The following is an 18,558-nucleotide window of genomic DNA, read 5'->3' as shown; positions in this document are numbered from 1 at the left end:
GAGAATGATCATGTAAATGATCCAAGCATGGGTGCAACCATCTGTCAAAGAGGATCATAATGAAACCAAGGTATGGTCGCAGCCATACGATAATGAGAAGGATCACATATGATAACTCATGGTCTGGTCACAGTCATCCATTTGAAAGAGACGTGCATATCATCATAACCATGTCACACCACTTCGAAACCTGGACTTTTTGTAATTTGAATCCAGGGTCTTACGCTCCAACACGACCCGATCAAAGTATAGATCCTAGCATGCGAATAGATGTGTCGACATTGAACATGCTAGAAAGTCACTTGATTACCAATCAATGATGTAAATTGTTAATAAGCGTGAGAGAAACCACCAATAATGACAATGGCCCTCAAGCTACTATCAGCACAATTCACGGAATGTGAATACAAGAACTGAAGTCAAACACCCATGAAATCACTCGATCGAAAGCCAATGATGTGAACATGTCATCTAGTGCAAAGAACTTGCCATTGAGGCATGCAAGCTCTAAGGTATTGGAAGGGAGTCTCTTGATCAACTTCTTGGATAATGAGTTGAAGTCGACGGAAAGTGACTGTGTCGAAGGAGGGCCATAATGAATCCCACATCATCGACACGAGATGAGAGGATGCAAAATTATTTTGGATGATACAGAGAAACATAGGTAAATGTAACTACAGAAGGGAACTCTTGAACATATCGGTGACACAAACTCGAAGTCTGGCAGCTTTTGGATCCATGGGATCAGGGGTCATGATGATGTGGCAGAGATCAAATGGAAGGCAAACATGAACGGCCCAAACCCAGGAGGGTCAATGATACAAAGGAGGATATCCCAACCCCACACAAAGCAAAGAGTGTCATGTGTTGGGTTGTGTTATATTCTTCCACGACTAGCCCACGTAGTTAACTGGGGGGTTAGAAGGGGGCTAGAGCCCCCCCTTCGTTGTGCCGATTGCATAGCGGGGGGGGAGTCACAAGGGGTTTGACGAGTGCAGGTAACCCCACTCTATGTGGTCCCGGGCAGGGCCCTAGAAAATTTTGTTTTGGACCCTATATTAGGTTGGACATACCTACCTATGGTTTTGTGCATGATTTTTCGCACATGGTTTTGGATGAGATGGTTTTTCGGTCCATGGTATTAGATGCTTTGGCATGTATAAATATGTATTGTAACATTGAAAGTAATATAATAAAAATCAAGTTGGTAGTCCCAGTTTTGGGATCCAGGGGAAAATCTCTATGTATATGTGTTTTATGTGTTATGCTCTCGCATTGTTTATTTTCTGTGTTTAAGAATTCGTATGCAGTGATTTTTGTACAGGGTTAAAACCTACAAATTTCTGACACCACATCCTTGGTGAGTATTTTAACCCATACAGAGACTTCTTTAACTTGCATACTATTTCTTTCTTACCCTTCACCAAAAAGCCTTCAGGTTGCTTCATGTAGATCTCCTCTTCCAGATCCCCGTGAAGAAACACTGTCTTCACATCCATCTGTTATATCTCAAAATCAAAAGCAACAACAACAAATAAAAGTAATCTAATAGAAGTTACCTTGGCAACAGGAGAAAAAATATCACCAATATGAATTCTCGGCACTTCGGAATAACCTTTTGCTACCAACCGAGCTTTATATTTCTCCACCTTTCCTTCTGCATTTGTCTTCTTCTTGAACACCCATTTGCTGCCAATGGGTTTCCTTCCGGCCAGCAACTCCACTAGATCCCAAGCCTCATTTTTGTGCAAAGATTCCATTTCATCAACCATGGCCTCTTTCCAGAGTTTTCCATCCTCTGAATCTACTGCTTCCTTCACAGTTTTGGGATCATCATTAGTAATAGATAAAGAAAAATTTGAACAGAAAGCAGATGGACTATACCTTTCTGGATGCCTTCTTTCTCGAACTGACCTTCTCACACTCGGAGTTTGTGGCTCTTCATCTTCTGATTCCTCCTCTGCTATAGAATCTGATTCTTCCTCCTTTAGCTCAAACTCTATCTTCTCATGTTCCTTTGGTTGGACTTCATGTTGAATAACATATTTCACCTCTCTAAACACCACATCTTAGTTGTACACAACCTTCCTTGTTACTGGGTTCCAAAGCTTATAACCCTTTAAACCATCCTAATACCCAATGAAGATGCACTTTTCAGATTTACTATCCAACTTGGTTTGTTTCTCCTTTGGAACATGTACATATGCATCACATCCAAATACCCTAAGATGTGAAAGAGAGGGTTTCTTACCAGTCCATACCTCTTGTGGAGTCTTATCCTCCAACGCTGATGAAGGTGATCTATTGACCAAGTAACATGTTGTCTCCACTACCTCTGCCCAGAATTCGTGTCCTAACCCGGCACCACTGAGCATGCTTCTTGCCCTTTCCATCAACTTCTTGTTCATTCTTTCTGCAACTCCATTTTGTTGAGGTGTATATGGAGTAGTCTTCTGCCGTGCTATACCACACTTCTTACAGAATTCTTCAAATTCCTTACTGCAAAACTGTCCATTGTTATCTGTCCTCAACACCTTTATCTTCTTCTCTGTCTCGTTTTCCACCAGGGCCTTAAATTCTTTAAACATGTCAAAGACTTCAGATTTCTTCTTAAGGAAATATATCCATGTATTCCTTGAGAAGTCATATATAAATGATACATAGTACACAAACTTACCCAATGATGGAACCTTCATATGTCCAAACACATCACTGTGCAAAAGCTCTAACATATGTTTCGCCCTCTTACCACCAGAGGGGAAACCCAACCAATTCTGCTTCCCATATACACAATTTTCACAGAAATCAAAATCGAGATAGATATTACTCATACCTTCTACCATACCTTTATCATGAAGTATTCGAAGGCCCTTCTCTCTAATATGTCCAAGCCTTTGATGCCACAACATGGACGTCTCTCTTGAGACCACTAGATTTTTTGCTCCACTTTCAGGAACCATGGAACTGTTGCACCCATCAACAAAAGTGCTACCTTGAAGCTTGTAGCGAGTTCCAATTCGAAATCCCTGCATCAATACCAGTGCCCCCCAAACCATCTTGCAGGTATCCTTCTCGAACACTGTTTTAACACCTGCATCATCCAACTTGCTTAAAGAAATTAGATTTCTCGCTAATGCAGGAATATGCAGAACACCCGGAAGTGTTCTAACCCTTCAACCTCGCAACTTCAACTTTACTTTTCCGCAACCAATGATTCTAGCCTTCCTATCATCCCCCAAAAAGAAATCACCACCATCATATTTCTCATACTCGCAGAACCACTCTCTATGGGGAGTGAAGTGAAAGGATGCACTCAAGTCAATCAACCATGCCTCACGATCTACATGTGTACTTGAAGAAGCCAAGTACACATCCCCACCTTCATCTAAGGTGGTTTCTGCCTCTGCAGAAGGAACATCATCAGATCCCTTTCCTTTATTAGGAGCTTTAGATTTACAGTCCCTTTTGTAGTGCCCTTCCTTTCCGCATTTCCAGCACACCACCTTTACAGGTTTTCCTGGAGATTTAGATCTACCTCTAGATTTAGATCTCCCACTCGATGACTTATTTTTGTTTCTATTTTGGGACTATCCTTGTATAGACATGGAATCACCATTTTGGTTCTCCATATTTTTCCATCTCATCTCCTCCGTCAGTAAGGATGAGACTATTTCATCAAACTGCAAGGCAATTGCATTGCTACCTATTGCAATAACCAGACTATCCCATGAATCTGGTAGAGAACACAACAAATTGATGCACTTATCTTCATCTGAAATTTTAATATCAACAGATAATAACTAACTTACCATAGTATTAAATGTGTTCAGATGTTCTGTCACCGAGTCTCCATCTTTCATCCTTAGGTTATACAACTTTTTCCATGGAACAATTTATTCACTAGAGACTTATATTGGTACAAAGTCCCTAACTTGTCCCACAAAGCCTTCGTCATAGATTCCCTTGATACATTTCACAATACTGAATCCAAGACACGCAATCATATTGTGCTCTTCGCCTTCCGATCCAACTTCTTCCATTCCTCATCGAACACTCTCGTTGGTTTAGTACCCAGATCTACCGTGATCTGTTGCTCTTTATCCACCAAGAGATCCTCCATCTTGAGTTTCCATAACTCAAAACTCTAACCATTAAATTTCTCGATCTCTATCTTTCCATTGATCGCCATCTTCTTTTACCACTAGAATCGATCTCGCAGATCTCCCATTGAACAGGGTCTACCACAGGCCCGAGCGAAACCCCTCAACAACAAAGGCATCCCCTTGAAGCCAAAATAGCTCTGATACTTGATGTATGTGAAGACAACATTTCTTCACGAGGATCTAGAAGAGCAGATCTACATGAAAAAACCTGAAGTCTTTATGGTGAAGGGTAAGAAAGAACTGGTATGTAAGTTAAAGAAGTCTCTGTATGGGTTAAAACAGTGACCAAGGATGTGGTATCAGAAATTTGATACATTTATACAGGGACTTGGCTTCACCAGAAGAAAAGTAGATCACTGTGTGTATTTTAAAGTAATTGGTGACCATGTTATTTATCTGGTCTTGTATGTGGATGATATGTTGCTGGTTGGAAATGACAAAGAAATTATCTAGGATTTGAAGACACATTTGTCCTCCAAATTCGACATGAAAGATCTTGGTGCTGCAAACTATACTTTGGGCATGGAAATTAAAAGAGATCAGATAAAGAGGAAGCTCTGGTTAAACCAAAGGAAGTATGTCGAGATAATATTGTAGAGATTTAATATGCAGGATAGTAAACCGGTGAAGGTTCCTATTCCTGTAGGTGTAAAGTTATCTGTTGAACAGTGTCCCAAGACACAAGAAGAGGAAGAGGACATGTCCCATGTTCAATATGCAAGTGCATTTAGTAGCTTGATGTATGCGATGGTTTGTACTAGACCAGACATTGCACATGCAATGGGAGTGTTGAGCAGGTTTATATCAAAACCAGGCAAGGAGCATTGGACAACAGTGAAGCGGGTTTTCAAGTATTTGTGTGGCACTAGTGATTATGGTTTGTGCAACCAAGGAAGACTAGGATTGGACAGAGTGTTGGATATTCGTGGCTTTGTTGATGCAGATTGGGCTAGAGATCTGGATCAGAGAATATCTACAAGTGGGTATGTGTTTAACCTATTTGGAGGTGCAGTCAGTTGGATGAGTAAGAAACAATTTGTAGTGGAAGTATCAACTATAGAGGCGGAATACATGGCAGCCACTCATGCAAGCAAGGAAGCAATTTGGTTGTAGAGATTGTGTTCAAGTATGGGGTTAGTACAGGGAGCTATAAGGATAGACTGTGACAGCCAAAGTGCAATTTTCTAGGCAAAGAACCCTGCATATCATTCAAAGACAAAGCACATTGATGTTCAATATCACTATGTGAGGGATATGATATAAGACAAAAAGATGTTGCTAGTAAAGGTGGACACTTTGAAGAATACTGCAGATGCATTGACAAAATCTGTGATCTCTAAGAAGTTCTCTTGGTGTAGAGAAACAGTGGGCATTGCAGGGCTGGATAAATGACTAAGCTCTCTTGTGGCCCCCTATGGAAAGAAAACAACAAGTGGGATAATGTTGGGTCGTGTTATATTCTTTCCATGACTAGCCCACGTAGTTAACTGGGGGGTTAGAAGGGGGGTGGAGCCCCCCCTTCGTTGCACCAATTGCATAGGGGGGGGAGTCACAGGGGGTTTGAGGGGTGTAGGTAACCCCACTATATGGGGTCTGAGGCAGCGCCCCGAAAAATACTTTTTTGGACCTCAGCTTCTTCATTTTTCAATTCATAAGATGAAATATTTATGACTTTTTTATTATTATAGAATAATGGGTTTCAGTTGTTTTATTGTCTCTATTTCCTTCTAGGTTGTTTTTCATAATATTTGGTTTTATTATGTTATTATCTACTTTATTATTTATTTTATTATATCCTATTTTATTTATTTCATTGGTGTTTACATAATTATCTATATTATCATCTAAGTTCATGATTTTTTGCCTAATTTGATGTTGCTCCTAACTATTCAGGAATCTATGTTAATCTTATTTGAACTTAATATATTATGAATTTCATTTTCTATTACCTTCTCACTATTTTTATTATTACTTAAGCTATTAAGAATTGCATACCTATTGGAGTCTTTCAACTCTATGCTTGACTGTGGATCACTTTTGTTTAGGCTGGGCATGGACACGACATTCTCGCTGAGCATCGACATAGGATTTTCGTTGTTTGTTGTACCCGTATTGCTTGACAGCAGCCTGTTGTTCTGGCTTCTAGGGCTGTGTTGTATCAGCATTTCTTCATACTCCGAGTTGGGTAGCATAGGATTTGCGTTAAGCAACATGCCTCTATTCTCAGGTATCAGATTAATCTCATTAAGGGTTGCGTTGATGGGTTTCAACATCGTATCCCTTGCACTGTTTGTTGTACCCGAGCTAGACAGCTTTGAATCTGTGTTAAGCAGCATGCCTCTATTCATGGGTATCAGATTAATCTCATTAAGGGTTGCAATCATATCCCCTGCGCTATTTGTTGTATCCGCGTTGTTTGACCACGGCTTGCTCAAAGTTTCTCCATACTCCAAGTTGGACAGCATATCTACTCCTTTGTGGCTAGTGGAATCTACGTTAAGCGGTGTGCTGCATAGCACCGATCCCATTCTGTGTGCATATTTCCTCTCTGACTCTATACAATGTACATTCCTTTGTGTGTGTTGCCTTACGTCCAAAATACGCTTACTTTTGCGTTTCTCTTCTATGCTTTCCAGTTTTTGTTGTCTCTTGTGTGAGCCGAGTGTCCCTCCTTGCCAGCCTTGAGTGCTGCCATGGCATCGATGACTGACCATAGGTCTATGGGAATGCTTGCTGCCAGTTTTAAGTGAGTTATGAATTCTATTGTCGATAGTTTGGCTAAAGAAAATCTGATCCTGCATATTTCCAAGCAGATTAATGTTTTATTGAGCCGTTCAAATGCTTTATGGTTTTGCTTATTATCTAATCTATGTTTAATGCAGGCAAAAGATGGAGTTAGGTTGGAATCGTGGCACTGCTTAAGGAAGGCTAGATCGGATTCCCTTATTTGTATTTTAACCCTTGTCTTTTCGAGATCACGGACCTCTTTCCATGTTTCCCCTCCGTACAGGGTAACAATGATGGTTTGCAGATTTCTGTGGTGTGGTTTTTGAGGTTCAGAATTCAGATATTCCACAGTTTTCATTTTTGTGTTGTCTACGTTTCGAGTCTAGAACAAGACTCATCCTCAGGACTGATTTACAAAGAAGTGAAGCCCTAGTTATAAATATGTTTCAAGGAATTGTAAAAAAATCCAACTAGTTCAATTTTGTTAATTCTATTTTAATAGTTTATTGTTTTCTATATTATTTTAACGATTTCTCTATTATTTATTATGTTTTGATAATGATATGTTGATATATTATTATATTTATGGTTATAATAATTATGTTATTAATATACTTTACCTTATGCTTTTTTATTTGTGAGATTGGTTTCTTTAATTTTGTTATTTTTATGAGAAGTGTTTTATATAAAAATTAATTTATTTGAAATTAATTTATCATTAGTTTGTTTTGACTATGGTCATAAATTATTATTTTATTTTGGGAATAGGTTTAAGATTTATTTGTTTATGTTTAATGGTTAGTTTCTAAGGTAATAAATGAATCCTCCTATTGATTTATATAAAGACAATTTATTGAAGTGTTTAATGTAAATTTGATTTATTAGGATTATATTCTAATTAAATTTTATTAGTTTGTTTAATTATATGTAAGGGGTTAAGATATAAAGATGCTTTATTAATATTAAATATGTTTTAATTAAATTTAATGGTTAATTTAATATTGGGTGAAGTGTTTGAAATAAAGTCACTCTATATTGTTTAATATAAAGTTAATTTATTGCCATTTAATTATATTCTAATTTAAATTACAATGGTTTATTCAATTATAGGTAAAGTGTTGAATTATTGTTACAATGCTTATATTTCTTACATTTGCTTTTTATTATGCTATTGCTTAGCCATAAGGAATTTATTAAAACCTACATCTTTCTGATACCACATCCTTGGTGATTGTTTTAACCCATTCAGAGACTTCTTTAACTTGCATACCAATTCTTTCTTATCCTTCACCGCATAGCCTTTAGGTTGCTTCATGTAAATCTCCTCTTCCAGATCCCCATGAAGAAATGATGTCTTCACATCCATTTGTTCTACCTCAAAATCAAAAGCATCAACAATAGATAAAAGTAATCTAATAGAAGTTACCTTGGCAACAGGAGAAAAAATATCACCAAAATCAATTCCCAACACCCGGGAATAACCTTTTTCTACCAACCGAGAGAAACCACCAATAATGATAATGGCCCTCAAGGTACTATTAGCACAATTCATGAAATTTGAATACAGGAACTGAAGTCGAACACCCGTGGAATCACTCAATCGAAAGGCAATGATGTGAACTTGTTGTCGAGTGCAAAGAACTTGCCATTGAGCCATGCAAGCTCTAAGGTACTGGAAGGGAGTCTCTTGATCAACTTCCCGAATAATGAGTTGAAGTCGACGGAAAGCGACCATGTCGAAGGAGGGCCATAATGAATCCCACATCATCGACGTGAGACGAGAGGATGCAAAATGATTTTGGATGATATAGAGAAACAAAGGTAAATGTAACTGCAGAAGGGGAACTCTTGAACATATCGGCGACACAAGCTCGAAGTCTGGCAGATTTTGGATCCATAGGATCGGTGGTCATGATGACATGGCAGAGATCAAATGGAAGGGAAAAATGTACGGCCCAAACCCAGGAAGGTCAATGATACAAAGGAGGATATCCCAACTCGACACGAAGCAAAGAGTGTCATGTTCAAGAGTGAGCTGCCGACATGACCTGATAGATTTCCAAATTTCCCCCCACCATATCTGGTAATCGCAAGCTTGAAGGGGATAGCGTATGCTTTCACTGTAAGTTCATCCTTCGGATGAATCCAACCTACTAATTTTAACGAGCCCTGGGAAAGAGAAGCTCGTGTTCATCATGATGATGAATCTGATGTCATTTAATAGATTAACAAGTCCGACAAAGGTATAACTTGGTATCTTTTTCATGTTTAGAGAGTTTGAAAAAGACACGTAAAAGAAAACTCCACATGTTCCCTTTATGTACATTTGTGTCTCTTGAGCCCGAAAAGGTAGAAAACAATACTTTAGAGAACTGCTTAACCATTTTAGTCAAGGAACTTACCTTTTTCGTAAATAGTGCCTCCTAGCCCGAAAAAGGGGTAAACTTAGACTAGGTGCACAACGTTTCACATCTGTTAACAAGTTTGAAACGACAAGGGCTCGACCATCTTTTCGTTTTTAAAGGGTCAGAAAAGAGTTGAAAGTGGACCCCCCATTTTTATTCTCTTTAATGAGTCAAAAAGGGAAAAAAAATACTTGGTAATCTTTTCATATGAGTTTAGCAAGTCGACAAAAGAGTTGAAATATGACTCATCGTCATCGTCGAACATCCATCACCTGTTGCTGCACAAGTAAGGCAAAGTGTATTAACGAGTCCTTGAGGCAAAATAGGTCAAAAATATTTTAAAAACCTAATATTTTCATGAAAAAATGAATAAAAATGGGAAAAGTAAATATATTTTTACCATTTACCATTTTACCTTTGCAGTTAAGATTTTTTAGCCACTTTTGCCCTAGTTTTGCTGGAGCAGAATGTGGGAGATCTGGGAGGTCAATAAACGAGCCGTCAGTTCCAGGTAACAGCCGAAGCCTTGAGCTCCATTTTCATACCATTTATTACATTTTTAGCCATTTTTCCATATTTTTAGTTAGTTTTTTGAGAAAAAAATTTGCCCTCGGCCGATGCGATTCTTGGGCACGAGACCGCGTCGGTCGAGGGTGATTTTCACACCTAGCCGCACCGACCGATGTGACTATTTCTAAAAAATACATGCCGACGTCGTGAAAGGGGAAAAATTAATTTTCTTCAAGAACCGACCATTGAAATTTGGATTTTATGTGCCAAAATTGATCACTAACTTAAATAAATGACTTTTGCAGGAGATAAATTGTCGAAAATGGTGGATTGGAAGGAAAGAGAACACAAAGATGTGGACACCCAGGAAATGAATGATCCAAATTGCTTGGAGGCTTTGAGGTCTTGTAGGCTCCTCAAATATTTCCTTACACTAGGGCTGCGGGCCCAGCCCGAATTGCTTCGGTACTTGATAATCCTTTGGGACATCAATCATGAGATTTTTGTCATTGGGGACCAAGAGCTGGAGTTGACAACTTCAGACATCTACTTCATCACTGGGTTGTCCCATAGAGGTGAGCCAGTGAACTTGTATGGGTCATGTCCGATCGGGGCAAGCATATCTTCCCTGCTTGCCGAGCATTGTCCTGAGGCCCTGAAATCCAAAAGTGGGAAGATCGAGATTTCCAGTGTGCGGGATTTGACACTGAGGGTGCTTCTGTTGACCATCAACAGAGTGGCAAGGTCCCAAGCGGAACATGAGACTAACAAGTCGAAGTTCCTTTATGCTATTGATTGCACAACTCCTACGATCTTCAACTAGGCAAAGGCCATGAAGATGAACATCAAGCGCCAGTTGTCCAAGGCCAAGGTAGGAAATCTGAAGCAATTTGGCTTTGAATCAGTACTTGTGACCTTTTTCCTGGAACGAGTGCCATTGTTCCAGTATCAGTTGACTGAGGTTGATCCTCCCATGCCATGTGATCCGCGGATGGCCCACTGGAGTCGTTTGATGCCTAGGATCACTGGGGGTCAGCAGATGTCCTACCGACCAACATTCTTTTCGTGGCTATGATGACAAAAAATCATCGTGGAGGACTGGCCGTACATCGGAACTAATTTTCGTGGAGACCCAGATATGCCCTTGCCAAATGGGGAGGAATTTGATGACAAAGGTAAAAACCAAATCGAATTTTTTTATTTTGATGTTTTTTAAATTATTTTTTGGTATATGTATGCTTATAACATTTCTCTTGTGTATGCAGATGTTGGGCTAGAGTGGCCAGCCGGGATGTCCCCGATAGCCAGGTGCTACCCCCATCCTATTGATGGTATCGCCCCTTATCAGGAAGGGATCAATAACGAGGAGGAGATTGTGAGGAACCTCGAGGGGTTGACTCATGGTATCCTGAACTATGCTCGGATAGGAGATATGCCTCAACCATACTAGAGGCACACAGTGGGGGTCTCAGATCGGATCCACCAATTGATAAGTCATGTTGTCTGAGCTGTCTCATGCTATCATAACTGCCATGCTGAGTAGTTCTTAGGTCCAGCGGTTACATATTTTTTGAGGCCTGCATGCCACAGACGTTTGAGGCCTGCGAGCCGCCGCTGTTATTATGGACATACATATTATTTTTTGGGGTTTTGATGTATCAAACATTCACACACACACACACACACACATATGTTATATTTTCTTGTCTATTATGATACAAATGGTTTGTCTTATATTTTACATGTTTCATAAATGTCTATCCAACACGTAATTAGCTAATGCATCTGTCAATTTATTCATGCTTCTAGGAATATGATGATATGTAAAATAATCAAAATTTCTTTCCAATAGACAAATACGGAGATACATTTGTAATATTTGAGGGTTCCAGATGGAATATTGCCCGTCGAGCTAAAGGACGACAAGCTGTGAACCTAGGTTGACAACCAATTCTATAATGCCCAGAGTGATGGCTTCTGATAACAATTCGATGATCGCATTGTATTTAGCAATGTTTTCGGTTGTACGACCTAGGAAGATACCTTGAAGGTCAATCAACTCACTGTTAGGGTTGTAGATAGCCCATGTTGTGGATGATAGGTTTCGGGTACTTCGGCAAGCACCATCGGTGAAACCAACGTGAGGAGTTGCAGATATCTGCAAAGAAAGAAAGGCATAGTAAACAGGAGGGCTATTTGAAAACTTTCACACAAAACCATGTTGTATAAAAATGAATCACACATTAATGTACATAAGTAACCATGCAAGATGACCTAAGCATAGTATTTTTTGAGGTAAAGCCCGTTGTGGGGCTTATTGAGAGGATTTCCTTCATAATCGATAAGTTCATAGGCTCCTTTCTGCAAAACACATTTTACAATATAGGGCTCATGCCACATAGGTTCGAACTTGCCTACCCCTAGCTTATCATTAGCTTGGTCATATAACAGGACCAAATCACCCTCAGAGAAAGCGCGAGGGGAGACCGACTAGTCGAAATGGGTTTTGACCCATTTCTTTTATGCTTCGATGACCATGGCAGTGAGACAACAAGTCTCGTCCAGTCATTCTAAATATAAGAGGTGTTCCTCTTGAGGTGATGTTTCAGGGAGGAGTTCAACAACTAACTTAAGTGAAGGAATCTCACATTCGATTGGTAATGTTGCTTCCAGACCATAGACTAGCTGGAACGATGTGAAACCAGTGATGTCTTTGGTTGAAGATCGGTAGGCCCACAAAGTTGAAAAAACATGAGATGCCAATTTGACATGTGCATCCCAATAGTACACTAAAGCATGGTGACCAAATTTTTTTTCATGGTTTCAACTTGGCTGTTGGCCTGAGGGTAATATGGGGTCGAGCCATCGTGGTGCAAGCCCAATGCGGATGTTGGTTCTTCCATCATGTAATCTCTGAAATGGGAGCCATGATCTGTGACAATGGCTTGGGGTACGTCGAACCTGGAAATAACATGGTTAAAAAGGAATTGATTTGTCGTCTTACCATCTACAAAATATGTAGGGATTGCTTTGGCCCATTAGGTGAAGAAATCTACAGCAATGATAATGTAGCCATGCCCCTTGGCTGAACGAGGGTTACATGTCATATAATCAATGCCCCATTTGGCAAAGGTACCAATGGTAATGATGGGGTGTAGGTGAGCGGGTGGGGTATGCATCTTCGGTTGGTAGAATTGGCATTCATGACCCTTGCGGACAGCAAGGATGCAGTCTTTGAAGATGGACGGCTAGAAATAACAAGCGCGAAGGATTTTCAGAGCTGTAGCATAACTAGACATATGACCACCACATGCCCTGGAGTGGCAATCATTGAGAGCTCTTTCAGCTTCCTCAATTGTGAGGCATCGACAAAGAACATAATCGACACCGACACCGTATAAAGTATCACCAATAATGTGGTAGGGTTGAGAATAATGCTGAATCCTTCAATGATCATCTTTGGTCAACACAGACTGAAACGTGGAGGTTTGGACATACACGATGATATCACCGTACCATGGATCAACGGTGCTAATCAAGAAAAGGGTCTCATCTGGGAGTTGTTCATCTCCACCAAGGAGAGCTTTGGAGGGAAGGGAACAAATCAATTCAGCGAAAACAAGTGACTTCTTAGATTTGGTCGTATTGAAGACCAAATTGAATTCTTGCAGGATAACGATCCATTTAGAATACTTTCCCACCAGCAACTGACAAGTTAGGATGTAGGTCATAGGGTTGCCTTTAGAAATAACTATAGTCGTTCGTAAGAGAATATAATGCCGAAAATGTTGAACAGCCTAGACGGTGGCCAAATCCAACTTCTCGACATGTGCATAATGTGTTTCAGTGTCGAGGAGATTTTGACTCAGGTAGTAGATCACATTTTCAGCGCTTTCATCGTTGTCTTGATCCAACACCATAGCTATGGTGCTAGGGGTTGCAGCTAGATAAAGGAAGTAATCTCGATAATAGTCCGGTGGATGTAACAGAGGAGCATTTATGAGGACAACCTTAAGCTCATTAAAAGATTTTTGGGCTATCTCGTCCCATGCAAAGGGTGTTCCTTGTTTGAGCAACTGGGTAAATCCTGTAGCTAGCTCGGCATAGTTGGGTATAAAATGACAAAGAAAATTGGCCTTTCCCTGGAGGCTTTTGAGTTGGTGTAGTGAAGATGGATGGGGTAAGTTTACAATGGCCTCAACTTTTAGCGGATCCAGGTGAATCTTATCCTTGGAAATGATGAAGATGAGGAGTTGTCCTGATTCCATGTAGAAAACACATTTCTGTGGATTTAACTAGATTTTATAGTCTCTACATCGTAGAAAAATCTGGCGAAGGTGGTTTCGGTGATCTCGCTGCTTATGAGAATGGGAAAGAAGGTCATCCAAGTAAGGTTGGACAATGTTGCGAATATCATGAAACACATAGGAAATTGCCCTTTGAAATGTGGCCCCGACATTTTTTAGGCCGAAAGGGAGCTTCTTGTATGTGAACGTACCCCATGGGTAGATAAAGGTTATCCACTCTTAGTCGGCCGATGTGATATTGATCTGGTTGTAACCAGAAAAACCATCCATAAAGGAAAATATCTCACTCCCGGCACATTCATCAATGATTTGATCAATGAAGGGAGTAGGATAGTTGTCTTTAGGACATGCATGATTAAGATCTCGATAATCCACGCAAACACAGATCGTGCCTTGTTTTTTATTCACTGGGACGATATTGGACACCTAGTCTGTAAGGGGAATGGGATAAATGAACTAGCTTTGAGAAGCTTTTCGAATTCGCCCTTAAGAGCAGTGGCCTTCATAGGGTGCACCAGACGAAGTCATTGGTGAATGGGTTTCACATTCAGATACATTGGTATTTCATGCACCACAATGCTAGGATCAATGCCAGGCATTTCTTCGTAAGACCACACAATCACATCACAGAATTCCTAAAATGGATGAGTATATGTATTGATGTCATTTGGAGAACAAGATACCCCAATATGAACGTTTTCAACAACACCCGATTTGATAGAAATGTCAATCGGCATCGTTTGGGTAGTATTACCCAAATTTCCTTCCGACCATACTTCATGAGTAACAGTTGGTGGTGGAAATGGAGAAGAGGACTCTTCGAAAGAGGTAGACATGACTGTCGGGCGAGGCAGGAATGAGAAGCGATGATGGGTATTGATCCATGGTAGTTCCTCGAGAGACATGATTTCCATGATACCTTCATCAGTGAGGAAGGTCTTGGCTAAGGGATCGGATGATTCCAAAATGCCAAGCCAGGGTGATTGAGAATACATATCGAGAGAGGTATTCGAGATATGAGAATCAAAGGATGCATATTTTGTAGCTGAAATAATTTCCATGTAATTGACTTTAGCGGGACTAAGTGGCATGAAGTCACCCCAAGCATCAACCAGATTTGGCGCAAGTATGACCCAGGGATCAGATTTGACCAAGATAATGTTGACGGAGGCAACATGAGGAGGTAGGAGTGGAAAAATCCCCATTAAGGCAGAATCTTTGAAGAGATCTGCCCCCACACTCTCAAAGGGAGCACCAGAATGCCCGTCATACGGAACATTGCCATTAGACAAGGATGAGGCAAACAAAGACAGCTGATCAACGGTGACAATCCTCCCTTGATGGGTAAAACGGATCACACAAAACAAAGAGGAGGCCATGGCATGAATGGCATGAGTCCAACTTTGGCCGAGTAGAAGATTATAATTGAGATTGGTGTCAACTATTATTATTTTTTATTACTATTAATTAATCATCAACAAAAAAAATAATCATAATAATAATAAAAATTATATGAATTAAAATAAAAAATAATATATAAAAAATAAAAAATAAAAAACCTAATTTAATAAAAAAACTTAAAAATTTGGATAATATTAATTATTAAGCAGCCGACCTTCATTTTTCTTAAAACATAACAACTCACCTCATAACCATTTAAATCTCACATTTTAGCTCTTCTACTATCAACATTCAAAAATAGTCCTAATGATGGATCCCTGTTGGGATTTGAAACGTTGACAGAATATGGGTATCATTGTGGGTTCTCCGGTTACTAACTCAGAATCTCTACTTCGACTTGCACTATCTTGCCTTCTAGGGTGATGGCAAGGTTGGGTAAGACACCAAAGGGTCGCGAATCGTGCCCACCGAAAGCTTCCAATGTGTTCGGAGACTGGTTCAGTGTAGGGGAACCAATAGCCTTATAGCACACAGTTGACATGATGCAGGTAGAAGCACCTTCATCAATGACAGTGGGGTGGATGGTCTTTTCATTAATGATTACCTGAATATGAAATGCAATATGATGACGGAGTCTTAGAACATGGTTCTCTAGATCGAAACATATCAAATTAGAATCGGTGGGATCAATGCCCCCGATAGCTGACAACAAAGATTTCCGCTGTGATGGGTAGCTTTGGAGTACCTCAAGAGCTGACATAGCTGACGGTGCCTGAGCCAAATCTTCAATAATATTGTAATGTTGAGTGGCTCAAGCATTGGGATTATACGAGGATTTCCGTAGCACACCTCGAGAGGGTGGCCATGTAGCGGAATCAGGGTTAGGATGCTCGATTTGCAGAGGGCCAGAACTCGAGGTAGAAGAAGAAGGTGGAGATTATTTTTCTTTCCCTACTGTGGGAGCTGGAGATTGATAATCCTTCGATCGGGTAGCCACATTAATGGGTGTGCTCATCATGAACACTTGAGATCTAGAGGAAACAGATTGGGGTTGGTCTACCATCTGAGTTTGCTGAGATGGAAAAGGCTCTTTGAGGACAGCAGGGGTCACCTCGAGAAAATGACTAACTTCAGATTGTCATGGATAATCTTTAGTATAGTGATCCTCCTCGCAAATGAGGCAGGGATACTTAGGTTTCTGTTGCGAGGACTCGCTAGCAGATAATTTGGGAGTACCCTGTTTAGGGGCATCGACTTTAGCTTTGCCTTTGCCTCTCTCTTTTCCTTTTGAGGATTTTTCCACTGCGGTAGACTAGATAGCATGGACCTCTGAGGTTTTACCAGGGCCTGGAGGGTTTTGAGATGAACTGTTGGGAGTAGTATTCGAGATTGTCTTTTGTTTGGAAGAAGTTTTGGTAGGGGCCTGGGATACAGAACCAATAACTCCATCAACGGGAGGAACATCGGGTGACTTTGATGTCGCGGGATCGAATGATGGTTGCGGAGCATTGGGTAATAATTTGTATAAGGTGCTACACTGAGAATAGACTAGGTCCAAGTACTAGGCACGAGCGATGGTTTGCTCTTCAGTGACGCATCCAACCATGGCTATATCGAGAGAAATTGGGGCTACGAATGATTTAGTAAACCATTTAGTGAGCAACTGATCATCTATCTTGAACTTGATCAGTCGACGTCTACATCTCCATTCATGGATATGATTAGAGATGTGCATCGTAGTGTCTTGCTTAAGCGATGTGAGCATATAGGTGCCCATTTCATAACAAATCGGTAGCTAAAAATGTGTGAGAAAGGCCATGGCTAACGAATTGAAGTCATGAAAAGTACTTTGAGGTAGCTCAATGTACCATTTTGTTGTGGCACCCATAAGGGTTCATTGGAAAATATGAAGACGAATGGAATCGTCCACGTATGAGTTTGAAAAGCACCAAAGGTGATATGTCATCACTTGGGCCTAAGGATCTTCTTTAGCTTTTCCATCGAACTCTGGGTAATCACTTGGTATCTTGGACGTCATCGGAGGGTAGTACGGTGAATGAAGAATCAGATCAATCGTAAGATGCGATACATCTGGAAACTCAAGTGTAGCCAATAAAGGTAATTAAGTGTTTAAATGCATGGGAGGTCGATAGGTGGGCCCATAAGGAGGAGCCCATCCCTATTGGTAGGTATTTTGACTCCACAGTGGGGGATTTTGGCCATATCGCATCTGAGGCTGCCCCCATTGCAGATTACCTTGACCAAAGGGAGGATTTGGACCTTGAATACCTTGAAATTGTCCATGCATAGGTTGATGATAGGCAACGTATGGGTTAAAAGGCTACTGAGCCTGTTGACCCTAGACATATGAGTATGGGACCTATTGTCCTGGAACATAGGGTTGTTGGGCCTGTTGTCCCTGAACAAGAGGGTTCTAGACCTACAGTCCTTGGGCATAAGGTTGATATACTTGTTGCCCTTGGACATAGGGATTCTGTACCTGGTGCCCTTGGCCGACAGGATTCTGAACTTTTTGGCCTTGGACAAGAGGATTCTACACCTGCTACAACAGGACTTGACCTTGAACCTATCCCTGCAAGGGTTTCCCTTGTTGATAGGTATACAAGGTGTACAAGGGTTGTTGCTGCCCAGGTTGGTTTTTCTGGCCTTGCGGTTGAAAAATTTTCCCCTGGGTTTGTAGAGGTTGGCCCTACAAGGGTATGGGTTGAGAGGTATGCAGAGCATATTGCATCTATTGCTACGCGGCCTGCTGCAACTGTTGAAAGGACTAACCTTGCGGTTGTTGCAGGTGACCTTGTTGCGGGATAATTTGCCCTTGCTGTTGTGCGGAAAGCCCTTGCTGCAACAAAGGTTTCCCTTGTGGTAACAAAGGTTGCCTTGGTTGTTGCAAAAGTTGTCCTTGTTGTTGCAAGGGTACTCGAACAGTACCCAGGAAATTACCAAACTAAATCTGGCCGTAGCCAGGCTGGGTGTACTGCCCAGGTTGGAGGGTGTAAGGTTGATTAATCAATCCTTGAGAACTAT

Source organism: Pinus tabuliformis, chromosome 1_2, assembly GCF_031772625.1.
Source record: "Pinus tabuliformis cultivar Carrire ecotype Pingquan chromosome 1_2, CPIR1, whole genome shotgun sequence".
NCBI classification, from domain to species: Eukaryota; Viridiplantae; Streptophyta; class Pinopsida; order Pinales; family Pinaceae; genus Pinus; species Pinus tabuliformis.
Note: the sequence above shows the minus strand (reverse complement) of the source record.